The 9,161-nt window shown below is 43.3% G+C and overlaps 1 long non-coding RNA gene across 1 annotated transcript in view; it reads left to right on the forward strand.

Moving 5' to 3' along the window:
- Positions 1–3,197: 3,197 nt before the first annotated feature.
- The window catches only part of LOC125486874, a 32,548-nt gene continuing 26,584 nt past the window's right edge, over positions 3,198–9,161 (forward strand). The window contains exon 1 of the long non-coding RNA XR_007265494.1: positions 3,198–3,410. This is a non-coding gene — a long non-coding RNA (uncharacterized LOC125486874). The remainder of the gene's footprint in view (positions 3,411–9,161) is intronic.

Here is a 9,161-nt window from a genome sequence, read left to right on the forward strand (position 1 = left end):
TGAATAGAGATTCAGCATGAGGTGTTGACAACCGTAAGATGGGGAAGGCAAATCAGCCTATCATGTTATTCTGTCCCAAAACAACCCCAACAGCATGGAACGTCACAGTATCTAAGTTTCTTGAATCATTCCATTTTGTCTTTAGTTTTCCCTTTCCAGAAGCCCAATCCAAAAGTGTTTTTGATTTAATGACATCTCATCATCAATTCAGTTGTGAAGGAAAGTGATGTATTAGGTGTAGAAATACATATTAGCTGGATCTAAGGTGATTTGGATGGATTATATTAAACCTAGCAGACTACACCTGCGCTCACAGCTATGGAAAACATAGAGGTATATCTCAAAATGGAACCAAGACGTGACAATAAAATCTAAATCTAAGAAAGCAACCATACAGTTGAAACTTAAAGGTTTATTCTATCTGATATCAAACAGCATACATTGTGATCTATTTTAAGAACACATGGAAAATTAAATGCAGTTATGAAAGCAAGAAGTCATAGGTACAGCTAATCCATCCACCTGAGTTATGTTATGGGCTAACCAGCCAGAATATTGTGGTTTGTTATGACTGTACATAATAAAATCTTGTTTGTGTTTAAATATCAACATTTTGACAGTCTGTCCTAGGTAAAGATCCATGTGAGAGCATGTGATGCTGTCACAGTGTGAGTGGAATAAAATATTTGTAGAAACCCTCCAACATGGAAGCAGGCCATTTGGCCCATTGACTCTACATGGACCCTCTGAAGACCTCCCACCCAGGCCTGCACCCCCACCCTCTCTCTGTAACCCTACATTTCCCATGCCCAATCCACCTAACCTGCACTCTTCAGACTGCAGAAGGAAACCAGAGAGGAAACCCACATAGACATGGGGAGAACATGCAAACTCCACACAGACAGTCGCCCAGGGATGGAATCAAAGTCAGGGTCCTGGCACCATGAAGCAGCAGTGCTAACCACTGAGCCACCATGCTGCCCCTTGCTATGTGAGACCGGGTTGCATTTCTATACCTAGAGACAATATTCTTCAGCATTATAAGAGTTTATTTTGTGGGATAGTGGAATATACATTAATTACACAATAGCTAAATAGATCACTCACACAATTTTCAGATTGGTAATGTTTATTTGGTTTCTACAAGTGCTATGAGTGCTGAAAACATTCCGGCAATAATATTAAAAACATGTTCCAGAAATTGCTGTGCCCCTAACCAATATGTTCCCCGACTGCTACAACACTCACATCTACCCAGAGACATGGAAAATTATCCAGGTGTCTCTTGTCCTCAAAACACAGGATAAATCCAACCCAGCCAATTAAATCTCTATCAATCTACTCTCAATTGTCAGTAAAGTAATGGAAGGCGTTGTCGTCTGTGCTATCAAGCAGCACTAGCAAATGAATAACTTGTTCACTGATGTTGCATTTGGGTTCATCAGAGCTCCTGGCCTCATTTCAGCCTTGGTTCAAGCATGGATAAAAGAACATAATTCCAGAGCTGAGGTGAGAGTGACAGCCCTTGACATCAAGATCATATTTGACTGAGTGTGGCATCAAGGAGCCTGAGCAAAACTGGAATCAGGAACAAAGCTCTCTGCTGATTGGAGTCATACCTGGCACAAAGAAAGATGGTTATAATTGTTGGCGGTGAGTCATCTCAGCTCCAGGAACTCTCTACCAATTGACGTACCAACGTATTGGCTCGCGGTTCCAGACATGCACAGATCTCAGAGATTCGCACAGTGGCAGGAAAAGCTACAGGGTAAGGCAAGCAGTTATAGAGTCATAGAGTCCTGAAGCATGGAGACAGGCCCTTGGGCCCAAACTGGTCCATGACAGTTGGGATTAACTAACACTGACTTTGCGTTCACTTCTGGCTGTGCACAGTCCAAGCTGGCAGTGAGAATTGGAAGCAGTTATTCTTTCAGCCCGTGCTTTCCTTCCATCCTGCCCTGTCGCCCCCCACAATGGTTTCTAGGGGTGGGGAGAGGAAGGGGATGCTTGTGTCTATGGAGTGTGTATGTGTGCACGTGAGTGTGTGTGTCTTTATGGGGGGGGTGTGTGTGTGTGTGTCTGTGGGTGTGGATCTGTCTATCTGACTGTGTATGTGTACGTGTGCGTGTGAGTGTGTCTCTGTGAGTATGTGAGGGTGTGCCTGTGGGTGTGGGTGTGTCTGTGTGGATACGTGTGTATGTGGGTCTGTGGAATTGTGTGTGAGTGTGTGTGTGTGTGTGTGTGGAATTGTGCTTGTGTGCGTGTGTGTTTGTGTTTGTGTTTGTGTGTGTGTGTGTGGAATTGTTTGTGTGTGTGTGTGCACGCACCTAACTCTCAACCCTACCCCACACACACACACACTCCTATCACACACCACCACCGAGAGAAAGGAGACCAGATAAGGATGGGCTCAGCCCAGGGCCAAATACCATCAAGAGGCAATTTAGCTTTGGTTTTGGTTTTATTTTGGTTTGACTCCATATAGCATGTGACTGGTTCAAATATAAAAGTAATTTAGAAATGAGTTAGATAATTGAACCGTAAACATAGTAGTCAAGGGCATTCCATGTATCTCACAAGTAAAGATGCGATTACATGTGAGGGAAAGAAGAAAATTAAAATTCATAAGACTACCCCATCTTTGCCAAGCTCAAATGAAAACGTTTCAATGACCCATAGGAGACAGCATGCTGTAAGAAATAATGGGCCAGGGGCTGCAGGGATCATGGCCTCAGGCTGACTCCAACTACATCACCCAGACTGCACCTTGTCCATCAAAAAACAAAATGGCTGCACTGACTCGGGCACTCGCTCCATGGCAACAGGATATTCGGCACAGGAACATCGTCCTTGTGCGCACTGCAGGGATTCTGGTTTGTGATCAGTAATTTGCTGATTTGCAGGTGGTTTGAATCACCCGCAGATCCCTGGTTCTCACACTGGATGTATTTAGGAATGTGAAATGAAGAAGGCAGTAGACAGGAGTTTCAGGGGTAAAAGAACCTCTGTTTTTATTAAATACAAAAGGTAAGTTGCAAGAAATAAAGGCAAATACAACAAAACAGCGAAATTGACATTATCAGTTATACAGAGGACAGTAATTAAATACACTATCAAATTCGACGGAGGTTAAACACTTTTAGAACTAAACAACAGGATTTAACCTCCGAAACTTTAACCTATCCTTGGGGTCCCTGCACTGTCACCACCCACTTTCCCCTCCCCTCTAACTAGGTGGGAAACTTTGGGGCTTCGGGACTCAGCTCACCACTGAGGGAAACATGATTCTGAAGTACTGCTGGCTGTTCGCACTTGCCGTACCCAGTGCCTCGATGAAGACTTTGGATGGTGTAGGCCTTTGGTCTGGGTTGAGTCCGATGATGCGGTAGGATGCGTTTTGGATTTATTAGGTGAGTACTTGGCTTTCCTGACATTGTGGTGGTTTTTGCGAGCCAGTTTTCACCTCAGGATGTGTCTAAGGCCTTGTGGTGCCAATCAGGTCGGTGATTTCAGAGGTTGTTGGTTGTTGGTTGTCGGTTGTCAGGTCTGCTGATCGCGGTCGGTTGCCGTTTGTTCCCCTGGCACGGGACAGGCCTGTGTCGGTAGGTTTCGGGACAGCCGTCGGGATGCCTCTTCCGGAGATGGCTGTGTGGATAGTTCTCCGGGAGAATCATGCACCTTGGAATCCCTCTCCCGGGGCGAATCACTCTATTGGATCCCTCTTCCGGAAGTAATTGTGCCGATAGCTCTTGGGGTTGGCACTTTCGGATCCCTCTTCTGGAGATGCCTTTGGGGATCGTTCTTGGGGCAGTAGCTCTCTCAGGTGCGGTCAGGGCCTGCAATTTTACCAATTGCGGGTCTCTTATCTTTGCGCCAAATTGGTGCTTGCCATTGTGTTACTAATGTTCCCTTTGAGGCAATTGGCTTCCTGGTAGTTAAAAGTAAATGTATTTTGATTAAATGGAATGTCTGGTCTGTCTGTGCATAAATATTGATTGAAGTTGAATGCCTTGGTATCTGTATAGGCTCCATAATGTCTGGGTTGGCGTAGCCCGAAGGGTAGAAGTTAATTTCAGTCTCAAGTGTTAGGTCTGGTTAATTGTTCTTTTAGAGTCGAGGTGTGAATTGGATTTTTTGGGCTGAACAATAGTTCCAGGCAGCCATGCTTGTGTCTGTGTATTTTTCCCAGAGCATAGCCCAGCTGCCTTTTTTCACTTTTAAAGGTTTTTTTGATAAGTTCAGGGTTTTAGTATTTTAAAATATGGGAATTTTTGCTCAATCCTACAGCACTGTCCACTGTATCAGGCACAGGCAGCTACTTGAGAGGGGTTGAGGTTACTCAAGCCAGGCAAGGCGATGGCCTAGTGGCATTATTGCTGGACTGTTAATCCAGAGACCAGATAACATTCTGGGGACTTGGTTTGAATCCTGCCACAGCAGATGGTGGAATTTGAATTCAATAAATATCTGGAATTAAGAATCTAATGATGACCATGTGCAGATTGTCGGAAAAACCCATCTAGTTCACTAATGCCCTTTAGGGAAGGAAACTGCCATCGTTACCTGGTCTGGCCTACATGTGACTCCAGATCCACACCAATGTTGGTTGACGCTTAACTGCCATCTGCCTAGCCAGTGACACTCTCATCCCGTGAATGAATAAAGGGGGGAAGAAAACCCCATCAAAGGCACAGGCCCAGGTAATGAGCACTCTCATTTCCTGGGCCCTGTGTGTCACCAGCTACACTACAGAACCATGAGGAGGAAATAGGAAAATAGGTGGAAGAAGAAAAGAAGAGGCAATCAGTAGAGTTCCTTTCCAGCCAGGCTGTTGATGAAGAATTACTGAAGCGTTACACCAACGAACACAGCTCCAATGGCCCATTTACCAGCACATTCCAAACCTGGCCTTCTCTCAGTCACTGACCATTGCAGTGTCTGTATGACCACAACACTAATGTTAATGTCAGCTGCACAGCTGTCTGATCTATGCAATTGTCAGAAAGACTCCTGCCCCTATTGCAGATACAGTAGGATATCTCTTACACTTTTGACCTCCTCCATCAAGAACTCCAATGTATCATCAGAAAAACTTGGCACAAGTCAAAGATTTACTTGCAGTGACAAGTATGAAAGGCTAAACATTATACATTTTTCATAACGCCGATAAATAAGACATTGGAGCAGAAATTAGGCCATTCGGCCTATTGAGTTTGCTCCGCCATTTAACCATGGCTGATAAGTTTCTTTTTTTTCTATTCATCCACAGAATGAGAGCATTGCCGGCTGGGCCAACATTTATTGCCCATCCCTACTTACCCAGATGGCAGTTAAGAGTTAACCACATTGCTGTGGGTCTGGAGTCACATCTAGGTCAGACCGGGTAAGGATGGCAGGTTCCTTCCCTAAAGGACATTAATGAACCAGATAGGTTTTTCCAACAATTGACAACTGATTTGTGGTTGTCATTAGACCCTTAATTCCAGTTTTGTTAAATTGAATTCAAATTCCACCATCTGCCATGGTGGGATTTGAACCCAGGTCCCCAGAACATTACCTGGGTCTCCAAATTAAGAGTCCAGCAACAATACAACTAGGCCATCACTTCCCCCAAACACCATTGTCAACCCCATTCTCCTGCTTTCTCCCTGTAACCTTTGATCCCCTTGACACTCCAGGACCTATCTATCTCTGTCTTAAATAGACTCAATGACCTGGCCCCCACAGCCTTCTGTGGCAATGAATTCCATAGCTTCACGACTCTCTGGCTGAAGAAGTTTCTCCTTATCTCCGTTCTAATAGGTCTTCCCTTTACTGTAAGGTTGTGCCCTCATGTCCTAGTCTCTCCTGCCACGGAGGAAACGGAGAAACAACAGTGATAATTTATGTTTAATGAATGCCTTTAAAATTATAAAACATCAAAAGGTGCTACATAAGACCAATATAAGAGGGAAATATAACAATGAGCAACATATGGAGAGTGCAGATGACTAAGGGCTTGGTAGAAGGATTTGTTTGAGGGAGGAAAGCAAGGTGAAGATGCAGAGAGTTCATAGAATCCCTACAGTGTGGAAGGAGGCCATTCAGCCCACACTGACCCACCGAAGAGCATCTCACCCAGATCCACACCCCTCCCTATCCCTGCATTTTCCATGGCCAATGCACCCTAACCAGCACATCTTTGGACTGTGGGAAGAAACCAGAGGACCAGAGGGTACCCACACAGACATGGGGAGGACATGCTAACTCCACAAAGATAGCCACCCAAGGTTAGATTCAAGCCCAGGTCCTTGGCACCAAGAGGCAGCAGTACTGACCACTGAGCCACCTTACCACCCAAGTACTGCTCCAAGAGTTGGAAGGTAAGTATTCAGATCCTGGTGCCTCAGCAATTTAAGGCACAGCCACCAGAGGTGGGGCAGTTATAACTGGGAATGTACTAGAGCCCCAGAATTAGAAGAGCCCAGATATCTCAGAGGGTTGGAGGAGATTAGAGAGAAAAAGAGAATCAAGACTGTGGAAAGATGAGAATTTTAAGTCAAGGCTTTGCTTGAGCAGGAGCCAATCCAAGTCAGGCAACCCAGGGGTAGAAGGGGAATGAGAGTATAAGGGTGTATTCAATTCAGAGAAACCCAGCAACCATCAGTCAATCATAAAGAAACATTTGATAGAATCCTGTGAAAGCTCAAAGCGAATTCCAAGCAAGGCAGGCTTACCTTAACAAACACCTCCAATAAAACAATAGGTGAAAAGTTAGGGGCGTGGTAGGGGAGGGTAATAAAGATCATCAAAGAAGAATTATAATCCTTTATCTTGTAATATTGCTGCAGTCACCAATTTTCTTTCGAAAAAAGCCCTCTATTTTAAGTAGCTCAAAATATTCCCCTGGGAACCTGGAATTTCAGGGGATGTAAAATTCCACTTAAGAGCTGCACTAGGTTGCTCATTCTCCAAGGAATTAACAAAATGGTTTTCATAATAAGCTGGTATTTACGTCCATGGTAACTTGCTTTATAATTTAGGATCGAAAATGCAAAATGTTTCCAGGAAAAAATTTTTGGGACTGGTTCAACTCAGACACAGCTGGGAAGATTTTTCTTGGCATGGGCCTCAATGTGATTGCTTGAGACAGGTTGAAACATGGCGAAAGGTTACTTGGCAACCAGCATTGAAATGGGTATTGGAAGCTCATTGGATGCCTCATTTATATTAAGTAAATTCGTTTAGTCAAGACAGCTCTGTTTTAAACCCATTCAGAATGGCAACCAAAATAGTTTTGTTTCCTCAGTAAGCACGTTCATTTGAGTAGAATACATACATGGCACGTATATGTGCTAATTTTTTTTGAAATTATCATTTTTATCATTCTTCCTGATATTAATAAAGAATCTCCAGCTTCAACAGTCAAGAATCTGGTTCAAGTAAGAGAGTACTGTTTTGTTGCAAAAAATTCTTCATTGTTATTTGGGGTGGCATGGTAGCTCAGTGGTTAGCACTGCTGACTCAGAGCACCAGGTATCCAGGTTCAAGTTCCACCTTCAGGTGACTGTCTGTGTGTAGTTTGTATGTTCTCCCTATGTCTAGGTGGGTTTCCTCCAGGTGCTCTGGTTTCTTCCCACAGTCCAAAGACATGCAGGTTAGGTAGATTGGCAGTGGGAAATGCAGGGTGAGGTAGGTCTGGGTGGGATGCTGTTTGGAGGTTCAGTGTAGACTCAATGGGCCAAATGGACTGCATTCAGACTGTAGGGACGCTATGATTCTAGCAAAGCTGTGTTGAATTTAATGGAGCAAGCTACTTACAAGGGTTAAGTCTCTAAGTAATTTTTGATGAATACTGTTCATGTCTTTAGTACAGTGAAGTAAAAACCTTTAAGTAACTTAAGAGCCTCCTGATAGTTACGGAGAAAATAGATAGGAGTTATATGGAACTGGGGACTATAAAAATGAAACTTTTTCACTGTAGGCAAAAGGGTTAACAAGAGAATAGAGAATGTACCCAATAATTTTCATGATTTTATTTACAAAGCATGTTTTACCCAAGGCTCTTGAAGGGAAACTGGCACAGGAACATCTCATCAGAACATTGCCCACGGCCAGGGGCAGTAAGCTGTAAAATTCCTCTTGATCATACAGCACTTTAACCATCCAGCTAAAAATGTAATTAAAACAATACAAATCATTCTTTCAAATGCAGCTTCTAGGAAGAGAACAAGTTTGGAAATCTATGCTGCAGAATTACATAGTTGGGGGGGCACTGGTAGGGGGATGGAGAGGTCTAACAATGCAAAAACTGTATGATAGGTTGGATTAGGGTTTTAGACTCAAAGGTTCTGTTAATCTAAAATGAATTGGAAGCAGCTGTGAGTTCAAAACATATCAAGAGAGTGGCTCCAGAAAGCTATTATCACTCTGAACTTCCACTAGACTCAGATATCATCATTTGTTTTTTATGGAGAAATTTGCAAAAGGCCTGAGAGAAAAAATAAATTAATTCAGATTTCTTCAAGCCAAAATCAGCAGTAGGTACTGATGGGTGAATAGTTTCTTAAAGTAATCACTTGGTTAAAAAGGAGATTAATCTATTCCAATGTACAACTTCAAAGATGCAATGCTGATCAGCTCAGAGGCAAGACAAAACGTGACCTCTCTTACATATATAGAAGCTTCCTTCAACACAGGCATGCACACATGTACATAAAGGTCAGGAAACTATATTGGCAGTCATTTGAACAGTTTCTTCAAAACATGTTTTAGCTTCTATCGACTGATAGTTTATACCCAGTAACAAACTGTAGTTGATTTATCCTTTAGCATTCCATTACCAGCTCTTATTATAAGGTGGGGGTGGGTGCTGGCCTAGTGGTATTGTCAATGGGCTTTTAACACAGAGACCTAGATAATGTTCTGGGGACCTGAGTTCAAATGGTGCAATTTGAATTCAATAAACATTGGAATTAACAAATCTAATGATGGCCATACATCAATCACCCAGGAAGATTCATTTTGTTCACTACTGTCCTTTCAGGAAGGAAACTGCTATCCTTACCTGGTCTGGCCTACCTGTGACTCCAGACCCACAAAACTCTTAACTATCCTCTAGACAATTAGGGAAGGGCAATAAATGCTGCCTGGCCAGTGATGCCCTCATCCTGTGAATGAAT

Source organism: Rhincodon typus, chromosome 34 (genome assembly GCF_021869965.1).
Source record: "Rhincodon typus isolate 14 chromosome 34, sRhiTyp1.1, whole genome shotgun sequence".
NCBI lineage: Eukaryota > Metazoa > Chordata > Chondrichthyes > Orectolobiformes > Rhincodontidae > Rhincodon > Rhincodon typus.